Below are 12498 nucleotides of genomic sequence, written 5' to 3'. Positions count from 1 at the left end.
ACTCAATATTTTGGTGATCCCGCGGAAAATTAGCGTTAATTTAACCAAATTTGAAACCTTGACTTGTATAGAAGCCACAAATCGGCGCGCTCAGTTTTGAAACGAAACGATATTTTCACCATCAATCGCAGGGCATTTGTTATCAAACATGCAGAACTTTTGACTCCGCTGCCTTTAGTGGTCATCGCTAATTCTACAATAGAAATCTTCTGAGAAGAAATAAGAGAGCTTTCTATAAGACATGACTGTGCAGATGACTTTGTTTTGCCCAAATGTACACCTTTTGTACCAATGGTTGTATCAGTCGTCAAACTGTTACCACTAGCAAAAACTGAGGTAGCGGTCTTTGTAGCAATCCTTGTACAACAAAAATAAACTACTGTGACAAACTATTTGATAATGGCGTTCAATAGTTGATTTGAACATTAGGTGAGCACTTTCCTTAATGATTTTGTACCCTGTTATTTTAAACGTTTTGGTGAAAAAAGGAAAACAGATAATATTGGAACCACTTTTAAAAGAAACTTTTAAAAGAAAACCACTTTTAGAAGAAACGAGGAAAGAAAGAAAGAACTTAAAAAACAAAAAAACTGTTTAATAAAAATAGGCTATTTAGTAGCAGAAAGTTGCTAATGAGACAGCGTTACTTGTTACTTAAATAATCAGACTTGTTACTTCTTACTAGTTTCTGAAGAAAATAGAAAATGAATATATTCAGCCTCGAAAATAAAACAAAAACCGGTTTTCTTCCTCAGCTAAAATTTTTTTCAGCATGACTTCAAAAGTTGAAAGTGAGAAAGCACAAGCCAGAACTTTGGGCTAAATTCACACATCCACATAAAGCTTTAATGGGTAAATTACAGCAATCATTTAAGCTGATTTTCTTCACATATTTGACACCCATACTCCAACAAAAGTGAAATAACTTTCAAACTGCTGCGTATTTTAGCGTGCCTCTCTAAGCTCGTCAACAGGTTATGAGCCATGAAATTTGACACTTTTAAAAAAGAAAAGCATAAAGCAATGCCTGTTTGATAGAGTAACAATGAGCGAGAGGGATGGATTGCCCTGGTCAAAACAGTGTGTGTCCTTCAAACGACATTGAAGGAGAGAGAGTGACTACCTGGTCAAAAGAGTGTGTGGGTCCGTCAAAGACTAAGTCGGAGAGACAAGGGGAAAGAGAAGGGAGGGGAAAGAAAGAAAAAGAAAGATGAAAACGGACACACACAAAAAAAGAGAGGTAGAGAGAGATGGCGAAAGAAAGGGAGAGAGAGAGAGAGAGAGAGAGAGAGAGAGAGAGATAGATAGATAGATAGAGAGAGAGAGAGAAAGAGAGAGTGTGAGAGAGAGAGAGAGATAGATAGAGAGAGAGAAGAACAAGACTGTTAGAGAGCGAGTTAAATTTTGAAACTGTTGATTTGTTAAATTAATTTATAGTTTATTAATTATAAATTTGAAGATTCCAGCGGGCGTCAAAGCTTCATTACGGGTGAGTGAAAATCACTAGTAATTTAGAAAAATTGTCGATAGAAACAAAAAAAGGGTCAATTAAAAGAGTCCGTTTCTTTAAAAAAGAATAAATCGTTCTTTTAAGTAGAATAAATTTGTAAAAACGATTTTGGTAAGAGTCCCTGCAGGGCTTGTAACATTGTGTACATTTGAAACATATGCAAACCTACGATATGGTTGAACAAATTAAAAAATGCTGCACAGAAGGCTTGCTTGAAAAAAATTGCAAAAGTTGATTCATACGTAAGAGAAAAGTTCAAGTAATTGGTTGTGAAACTATCTGCAGGATCCGGCCTCATCGCGCTTAGTTGCAGGGAGGCAATCACTGGCTATATTAGTCAATGTCCACTCGAAGTTTGTCCAAATAACTACACTCTTAAACAAAACGGGTCAATTGTTTTACCAAGTGGACAGAATTCAAAAACACTGCTTTTTGAAAAAATCACTCAATTCAACGAAGAATTTTTTGACGAAAAAAGTAATTAAAAGTCAAAAAGTTCTATTAATAAAGACTGTATGGTGGTCAATAACAAACGTCTGAACACTGTGTGTTTTCAAACTCTGAGGTGATTTTTTCTTGTTATATTTAAGATTTTTTTTAAAAAAATTGTCATTTTTTATAATTTGCGTTGAAGATCTCAAAAAAATAGACAACTGTTTGGTCATCGCTAATTCTACAATAGAAATCTCTGAGAAGAAATATGAGAACTTTCTTTAAGACATGACTGTGCAGTTGACTTTGTTTTGCCCAAATGTACAACTTTTGTACCAATGGTTGTATCAGTCGCCAAACTGTTACCACTAGCAAAAACTGATATAGCGGTCTTTGTAGCAATCCTTGTACAATAAAAATAAACTATTGTGACAAAATGTTTGATAATGGCGCTCAGTAGTTGATTTGAACATTAGGTGAGTACTTTCCTTAATGATTTTGTACCCTGTTATTTTAAACGTTTTGGTGAAAAAAAGAAAACGGATAATTTTGGAACCACTTTTAAAAGTAATTTTTAAAAGAAAACCACTTTTAGAAGAAACGAAAAAAGACGAGAAAGAATTTAAAAAACAAAAAAAAATTTCTTATAGAAATAGGTTATTTAGAAGCAGAAAGTTGGTATTTAATGACTTGTTACTTGTTACTAGTTTCTGAAGAAAATAGCAAAAGAATATATTCAGCCTCGAAAATAAAACAAAAACCGTTTTTCTTTCTCAGCTAAAATTTTTTTCAGAATGACTTCAAAAGGTAAAAGTCAAAAAGCACAAGTCAGAACTTTGAGCTAAATTCACACATCCAAATCAAGCCTCGGTGGGTAATTTACAGCAATCGTTTCAGCTGATTTTCTACACATATTTGACGCCCATAATCCAACAATAGTGAATAAACTTTCAAATTGCTGAGTGTTTTAGCGTGCTTCTCTAAGCGCGTCAATAGGTTATGAGCCATGAAATTTGAGTGACAATGAGCGAGAGGGATTGCCCTGGTCAAAACAGTGTGTGTCCTTCAAACGACATTGAAGGAGAGAGAGTGAGTGCCTGATCAAAAGAGTGTGTGGGTCCGTCAGAGACAAAGTCGGAGAGAGAAGGGGAAAGAGAAGGAGAGAGAAAGAAAGAGAAAGAAGATGAAAACAGACACACACAAAGAGAGAGAGAGATAGAGAGAGAGGGCGAAAGAAAGAGAGAGGGAGAGAGAGATAGATAGAGAGAGAGAGAGAGAGAGAGAGAGAGAGAAAGAGAGCGAGAGAGATAGAGAGAGAGAGAAGAAGAAGACTGTTAGAGAGAGAGAGAGAGAGAGAGAGAGAGAGTTAAATTTTGAAACTGTTGATTTGTTAAATTTTTTTATAGTTTAATATTAATAAATTTGAAGATTCCAGCGCGCGTGAAAGCTTCATTACGGGTGAGTGAAAATCACTAGTAATTTAGAAAAATTGTCGATGGAAACAAAAAAGGGTCAATTAAAAGAGCCCGTTTCTTTAAAAAAGAATAAAACGTTCTTTTGAATAAAAAAAATTTGTGAAAACGATTTTGGTAAGGGACCCTGTAGGGCTTGTAACATTGTGTACCTTTTGAAACATATGCAAACCTACCATATGGTTGAACAAAGTAAAAAAATGCTGCACAGAAGGCTTGCTTGAAAAAAAATTACAAAAGTTGGTTCATACGTAAAAAAAAGTTCAAGTAATTGGTTGTGAAACTATCTGCAGGATCCAACCTCACGGTGCTTAGTTGCAGGGGGGGGGGCAATCACTGGCTATATTGGTCAATGTCCACTCAAAATTTGTCCAAATAACTACAATCAAAAACAAAACGGGTGAATTGTTGTACCAAGTGGACAGGATTCAAAACCACTGCTTTTTGAAAAAATCACTCAATTCAGCGAAGAATTTTTTGACGAAAAAAGTAATTAAAAGTCAAAAAGTTTTTATAATAAAGACTGTCTGGTGGTCAATAACAAACGTCTCAACACTGTGTGTTTTCAAACTCTGATTTGATTTTTCTTCTTTTATTTAGGATGTTTTTTTTAAAAAAAATTCATCGCTTTTTATAATTTGCGTTGAAGATCTCAAAAAAATAGACAACTGTTTGGTCATCGCTAATTCTACAATAGAAATCTTCTGAGAAGAAAAAAGAGAACTTTCTTTAAGACATGACTGTGCAGATGACTTTGTTTTGCTCAAATTTACACCTTTTGTACCAATGGTTGTATCAGTCGCCAAACTGTTACCACAAGCAAAAACTGAGGTAGCGGTCTTTGTAGCAATCCTTGTACAACAAAAATAAACTACTGTGACAAACTATTTGATAATGGCGTTCAGTAGTTGATTTGAACATTAGGTGAGCACTTTCCTTAATGATTTTGTACCCTGTTATTTTAAACGTTTTGGTGAGAAAAAGAAAACAGATAATATTGGAACAACTTATAAAAGAAACTTTTAAAAGAAAACCACTTTTAGAAGAAACGAAAAAAGACAAGAAAGAATTTGAAAAAACAAAAGAAATCTTTTATAAAAATAGGCTATTTAGAAGCAGAAAGTTGCTAATTACTGACTTGTTACTTCTTACTAGTTTCTGAAGAAAATAGGAAAAGAATATATTCAGCCTCGAAAGTAAAACAAAACCGGTTTTCTTCCTCAGCTATAATTTTTTTCAGCATTACTTCAAAAGTTGAAAGTGAGAAAGCACAAGCCAGAACTTTGAGCTAAATTCACACATCCAGATCAAGCTTTGGTGGGTAATTTACAGCAATCATTTAAGCTGATTTTCTACACATATTTGACTCCCATAATCCAACAATAGTGAATAAGCTTTCAAACTGCTGTGTTTTAGCGTGCTTCTCTAAGCTTGTCAATAAGTTATGAGCCATGAAATTTGACACGTTAAAAAAAAGCATAAAGCAATGCCTGCTTGATAGAGTGACAATGAGCGAGAGGGATTGCCCTGGTCAAAACAGTGTGTGTCCTTCAAACGGCATTGAAGGAGAGATAGTGAGTGCATGATCAAAAGAGTGTGTGGGTCCGTTAAAGACAAAGTCGGAGAGAGAAGGGGAAAGAGAAAGAGAGAGAAAGAAAGAGAAAGAAGATGAAAACAGACACACACAAAGAGAGAGAGAGAGAGAGAGAGAGAGAGAGAGAGAGAGAGAGATAGAGAGAGAGAGATGGCAAAAAAAAGAAAGAGGGAGAGAGAGGGAGAGAGAGAGATAGAGAGAGAGAGAGAGAGAGAGAGAAAAGAGAGAGAGAGAATTAGATAGAGAGAGAAGAAGAAGACTCTTAGAGAGCGAGTTAAATTTTGAAACTGTTGCTTTGTTAATTTATTTTATAGATTAATATTTATAAATTTGAAGATTCGAGCGCGCGTCAAAGCTTCATTTGGGGTGAGTGAAAATCACTAGTAATATAGAAAAATTGTCGATTGAAACAAAAAAGAGTCAATTAAGAGAGTCCGTTTCCTTAAAAAAGAATAAATCGTTTTTTTGAATAGAACAAAATTTGTAAAAACGATTTTGGTAACAGTCCCTGTAGGGCTTGTAACGTTGTGTACATTTGAAACATATGCAAACCTACCATATGGTTGAACAAAGTAAAAAATGCTGCACAGAAGGTTTGCTTGAAAAAAAATTGCAAAAGTTGATTCATACGTAAGAGAAAAGTTCAAGTAATTGGTTGTGAAACTATCTGCAGGATCCGACCTCATGGTGCTTAGTTGCAGGGGGCAATCATTGGCTAAATTGGTCAATGTCCACTCGAAGTTTGTCCAAATAACTACACTCTTAAACAAAACGGGTCAATTGTTTTACCAAGTGGACAGAATTCAAAAACACTGCTTTTTGAAAAAATCACTCATTTCAACGAAGAATTTTTTGACGAAAAAAGTAATTAAAAGTCAAAAAGTTCTATTAATAAAGACTATCTGGTGGTCAATAACAAACGTCTCAACACTGTGTGTTTTCAAACTCTGAGGTGATTTTTTCTTGTTATATTTAAGATTTTTTTAAAAAAAAATTGTCATTTTTCATAATTTGCGTTGAAGATCTCAAAAAAATAGACAACTGTTTGGTCATCGCTAATTCTGCAATAGAAATCTCTGAGAAGAAATAAGAGAACTTTCTTTAAGACATGACTGTGCAGTTGACTTTGTTTTGCCCAAATGTACACCTTTTGTACCAATGGTTGTATCAGACGCCAAACTGTTACCACTAGCAAAAACTGAGGTAGCGGTCTTTGTAGCAATCCTTGTACAACAAAATTAAACTACTGTGACAATTTATTTGATAATGGCGTTCAGTAGTTGATTTGAACATTAGGTGAGCACTTTCCTTAATGATTTTGTACCCTGTTATTTTAAACGTTTTGGTGAAAAAAAGAAAACGGATAATATTGGAACCACTTTTAAAAGAAACTCTTAAAAGAAAACCACTTTTAGAAGAAACGAAAAAAGACAAGAAAGAACTTAAAAAACAAAAAAAATCTCTTATAGAAATATGCTATATAGAAGCAGAAAGTTGCTAATTAAGGACTTGTTACTTGTTACTAGTTTCTGAAGAAAATAGGAAAAGAATATATTCAGCCTCGAAAATAAAACAAAAACCGGTTTTCTTCCTCAGCTATAATTTTTTTCAGCATTACTTCAAAAGTTGAAAGTGAGAAAGCACAAGCCAGAACTTTGAGCTAAATTCACACATCCAGATCAAGCTTTGGTGGGTAATTTACAGCAATCATTTAAGCTGATTTTGTACACATATTTGACACCCATAATCCAACAATAGTGAATAAACTTTCAAACTGCTGTTTTTTTAGCGTGCTTCTCTAAGCTCGTCAATAGGTTCTGAGCCATGAAATTTGACACGTTAAAAAAAGAAAGCTTAAAGCAATGCCTGCTTGATAGAGTGACAATGAGCGAGAGCGATTGCCCTGGTCAAAACAGTGTGTGTCCGTCAAACGACATTGACGGAGAGAGAGTGAGTGCCTGATCAAAAGAATGTGTGGGTCCGTCAAAGACAAAGTCGGAGAGAGAAGGGGAAAGGGAAGGAGAGAGAAAGAAAGAGAAAGAAGATGAAAACAAACACACACAAAGAGAGAGAGAGATAGAGAGAGAGAGATGGCGAAAGAAAGAGAGAGGGAGAGAGAGAGAGATAGAGAGAGAGAGAGAGAGAGAAAGAGAGAGAGATAGATAGAGAGAGAAGAAGAAGACTGTTAGAGAGCGAGTTAAATTTTGAAACTGTTGATTTGTTAAATTATTTTATAGTTTAATATTTATAAATTTGAAGATTCCAGCGCGCGTCAAAGCTTCATTACGGGTGAGTGAAAATCACTAGTAATTTAGAAAAATTGTCGATTGAAACAAAAAAAGGGTCAATTAAAAGATTCCGTTTCTTTAAAAAAGAATAAATCTTTCTTTTGAATAGAATAAATTTGTAAAAACGATTTTGGTAAGAGTCCCTGTAGGGCTTGTAACATTGTGTACATTTTAAACATATGCAAACCTACTATATAGTTGAACAAAGTAAAAAATGCTGCACAGAAGGCTTGCTTGAAGAAAAATTGCAAAAATTGATTCATACGTAAGAGAAAAGTTCAAGTAATTGGTTGTGAAACTATCTGCAGGATCCGACCTCATGGAGCTTAGTTGCAGGGGGGCAATCACTGGCTATATTGGCCAATGTTCAGTCAAAAATTGTCCAAATAACTACACTCAAAAACAAAACGGGTCAATTGTTTTACCAAGTAGACAGGATTCAAAAACACTGCTTTTTAAAAAATCACTCAATTTAACGACAAATTTTTTGACGAAAAAAGTAATTAAAAGTCAAGAGGTTTTATTAATAAAGATTGTCTTGTGGTCAACAACAAACGTCTAAACACTGTGTGTTTTCAACCTCTGAGTTGATTTCTTCTTCTTATATTTAAGATGTTTTTTTTAAAAAGTCATCGTTTTTTTATAACTTGCGTTGGAGATCTCAAAAAAATAGACAACTGTTTGGTTTTCCTTAACTCTGTAATAGATGTTTCAAAATTTGATACTTTATTTGCGTTCATGTTAAGTTTTGCATAAGTCTAAGATATTTGTTTGAAAGAGTGTGCGATTAGATTCTAAATTTTAATTTTATTTTGTTGAACGTTTATATTTTATGTTTGAATTTTCCCTCTGACATAAAAAGTGATCAATACTTTAATTATGAAACAGCAAAATTAATGATAAATTTTTTTGTTGTAAATAAGAATATTTTGTGCAAGAAGAAAACCATTTTTCTGAAGGGTTTGATGCTCAAATGTATGTTCCAAAATTGAATCAAACTCTTGGCGGCACTGTAAGATATAAGGAGTTTATGCTTACGCTCAGGGGACGTCCGTCACAGGAGCAAATTGACGATGCCGATGGAAAGTAGAAAATTATTTTTTGACGAAAATCAGATGGCCATTTTTATGAAATTTTCCAGTGCCTCGATAAGAATAATCAGTTTTATTTTTGCGACCATATAGGGGAAAAGGGCCAAAGCTGGAAACTTGTTGTGTCAGATATCTTAAAGTTTTGAGAGACCGCGTTTACAAAAACTGATATCTGATTTAACGAATTTGAAAAAACACGGTACCGAAATCGTTGTAGAATTTTTTAACTAGAGCCGAGGACAAGCAGTTAAACTTTTCCGAAGTAAGCTAGTCAATAATTGAAAAAAATTTGTCTAATAATTTTGAAGGGACTTCCTCGTGAATTTAAAAGTTTTTGTACTCTGGTAAAATATAGTCAAGATAAAACATTGAATGAAATTAAACCTGATTATATTGAATTTTCAAGTAAGAATTGTAGCGAAAGAAACACAGAGAAATCAGAATCCATTCTTTTTGCCAATGATTGAACTTCTTTTAATTGTCGCAAGAGGTGGAATGTTGCAAATTTTTATCGTGAACAACGTTCAGAAATTAACAAAAAAAATCTAACGCAAAAATAATTTGTTTTAATTGCAAAAAGATTGGACTTGTTGCCAAAAACTGTTTCTGTAACAAGAAAAGTTAGTTCCGAGAAAATTGAACGGATAAATAAAAAAATAAATCGAAAGAAACTCAAAATTTACTTTCGAAAGCTCAAGAAGTGAAAAGCTTTAGCTTGTTTTCGAATGAGAATTTTGTTGAACATCAAGATCTTATCAATGACTCTGGTGCAACAAACTACTTGATTTAAGTTAAAATTCTTTTGGTAACCTGGATGAACTTGTTTTTGGCATAATCTACAATGCTTGGATTTTGATTTTTTCTCTAAGGATAGCAAAGAAGAACAAAAAAATTGTTCTCAAATATGCTCCATTCCTACTGAAACTCAAAAAACTTAACTTCTATGTTAGAAGCTTAGAGCGGCTGTTCTTGATGTTTTTTTGGGTGATAAAACTAAATCTGTTTTAACAAACTCTCGTTTCCTTTTGAGGTTGAAAATTGATTGTTATTGTAGAAAACTTCCCTTGTTCTAATGAAAATTGCGTTAATGTTGACAGTTCACAAATGTTGCTTGCAAAGAAAAGAGTTTCTTTGATTTGAAACGCCTGCCAGACTTTGTTGAAAGTATAAAAAATGACGAATTGAAAAATGATTGTTGTGAAGTTTGTGAGTTAAATAGGTAGAGAAAACAGCCTGTTCGAGGAGATAGCATGATAAGAGCGAAAAAAATTGGACATTTTGCATACAGATTTCTTAGGAAATTTTTTTCCTGAAGCTATTGATGGCCATTGTTTTGCCATTAATTTTGTAGATAGTTTCAGTCGTTTTAAAATTTTTCTTTATAATAACAAGAGACGAGGTCCCAGATAACTTTAAACAGTTTTGTGCTGATGTTAGAAAAAAAGGTGCTTTAGTTTCTGATGGAAGTGGAGAATATATTTCAATTGACTTTAAGCGCTATAGTAAAAACCAAGGAATTCGTTTATAAAATTCTCCATATGATTTACAAGAAAATGGAAAAATTGAAAGAATTTGGGAATGTTCTGTTGCTTTGATTTGATGTTTCTTGTATAGCGGTTGGTTGGACAAAAAATATTTGACAAACGCCGTAAACATGGCTTTTTGTGCCAAAAACATGATTTTGCGTTGAGCTCTAGAGAAAACACCTTTTGAAATGATGTACAACGAAAAACCTATTTTATCTCTTTTCAAAACTTTTTGATATATGGCATTTATGCATTTTGAATAATCCTTTCTCAAAAAGATAGATCAATTCTAAAAAAGGGAACTTTTTCTGGGAAAACTGATAATAGTAAATGCTATTTGATTGGGTTTGAAGACGAAAAAGGAGAACTCAAAACTTGAATATCCAGAAACGTAAGTTTAAAAAAAATGAATATTGAATCAAACATACGGAAACGCCAAAATTAGTGGACAAAATTGATAATAATTTAAATGAAAATTCATTTTTGATTTAACTCGTTATCTATCTTTTGCTTCCAAGAAATGTTGATGAGGCTTTGCAAAATCCAAATTGGCTCGGACCAATGAAAAGTAAATACAATTGTTTGTTTGAAGACAATGTTTGGTCCTTGGCAAAAAGTGACAAAGAACCGGAAGGAGGTAGAGAGCGTTTTGCTTTGAAATTTCTTCTGATGGTGACATATGTCGTAATAAAGCTCACTTTGTTTCAACAGGTTTTAACCAAGTTTTCTAAAAACGTTTTTATGAAACTTACTCACCTACAGCTAGACTTTCAACATTATAATTTTGATGTTTCTGGCTATTTCTAACAATTATTATATAAAAACAGATAGACATAAAATCTGCTCATTTAAATGCTCCAATTGAAAAACGTAGTCATTAAACAACCTGGAGTTTTTGATCTCTTAGTTTGTAAACTAAAAAGGAATTTGTATGGTTAGAAACATCTAGTAGAAACTATTTTTCTGATATTTAAGGCTTTCTTGATTAGACTATGATTGATTAACTCATATTATGACGAGTGATAGCTTAAAAAAGGCAGGAGGATAAAAAAAATTTGGGTTTCTTTATTTGTGGGTAGATGACTTAATCGTTTGGGTTTTTTTTTGTGAAACTTATCTGATTAGTTCCATAGTGATGTTTGCAAAGAGTTTAAAATCGGTGGTTATTCAGATTTGGCGTTGTTCTTAGGAATGAAAAATGAGAGGATTTTCTTGGAATTAAAAATTAGTCAAGAGAAATAAATTGAAAAAATTCTATAAGCTTCCAAAATGAACTACTGTAGGCCAATTGGTAAACCATTGGAGGAAAGTTGCAAACTTTTAAAAAAGGAATGTCCTCAGGAGGGTATTGAGGAGCAATGTGAGGAGAATGAGAAAAACTAACTTTCGAAAATTGGTAGGTTGTCTTAACTATCTACCTTTGTCGAGTAGAAACGTTATTCGTTTTGCTGCTTATGCTTTAAGTTATTTTGTTGGAAATCCAGGAGTAATTTAATGGAAAGTGTCCAAGCGTGTTCTTAGTTACTTAAGAGGAAAAATGACTTGGACTTTGACTTTGCGAAAGACTCAGGTTTTTTGTTTGTTGAATTTTTTTAATCCTGATTGGACAGGAAACATGGATATCAGGAGGCGTGCTTCAGGTTTTTTGTTATAGGTTAAGTGAGTCGTCTGGTGTAGTAATTTCGGATGGTAAGGCCCAGAAATCTGTAGCAACATTAACTGCTGAAGCAGAGTTTGTTTCTGTTGTTGATGCCAGTAATGAAGCTATCCATCTAAGTGGAATTCTAGAGGACTTGAGAATTTCTGGTAAATTATCTCTGATAATTTTTGTGGACAATCAGTCCTGCTTTGCTTTAGGTAAGCATTCTATTGGTCATGGAAAAACTGAAATTAATTTAAGGTATGTGTATAAGCTGGTTCACTACATATATTAGCTACCCATAATCCAACAATAGTGAATTAACGTTCAAACTTCTGCGTATTTCTGCGTGCCCCTCCAATCCTGTCAATACATTTCGGCTAATTTTCAGAAAAAATTATTTGACGAACAAACATCCTAGAGTGTGTTTTTCTCCAAAGACGACACTGCAGCTAAATGACTCCAATGCTTTTTAATTCTTATCTAAGTGAAGAAAATCTGTTTTTGATGTTGGAAGTGATCTATAGTCTTGCCTGTGATGTTTACTATCACGAATTCTTGATTTCTTAACCAATAAATTGATCCTGAATATTCCTTGGTGTTCAGTGATTTCTGACAGATTATTCACTCCGCGGCCGAAATGTTTTTCATAGCTTTTTTATGGGGAATTAAAGCGTTTTTGAGTGTCACTCAAAGTTTGGTTGTATGTCCGCTTTTTTTGTTATTTTTTTCCCATAGAGTACAAAAGTTAACAGCTTGGCTTGCCCATCATTTTTTTTTTGCGGACGATGCTGTTTTGTTTTTTTTGTCTTCAATTTAAACACATATCAAATTGTTGCTTTTCCACACTTCCCAAGTTGAGATGTCAGGGTTGCTTCGTCGCATATTTTGTAAGAAAAGCAATGAAATTATGTAAGAAAGCCGCAACTTGCGCCAAAAATTTGAG

This window comes from Convolutriloba macropyga, chromosome 7 (assembly GCF_964194025.1).
Source record: "Convolutriloba macropyga chromosome 7, txConMacr16.3, whole genome shotgun sequence".
NCBI classification, from domain to species: domain Eukaryota; kingdom Metazoa; phylum Xenacoelomorpha; order Acoela; family Convolutidae; genus Convolutriloba; species Convolutriloba macropyga.
The sequence above is the reverse complement of the archived record's forward strand: the minus strand, read 5'-3'. Positions refer to the sequence as shown.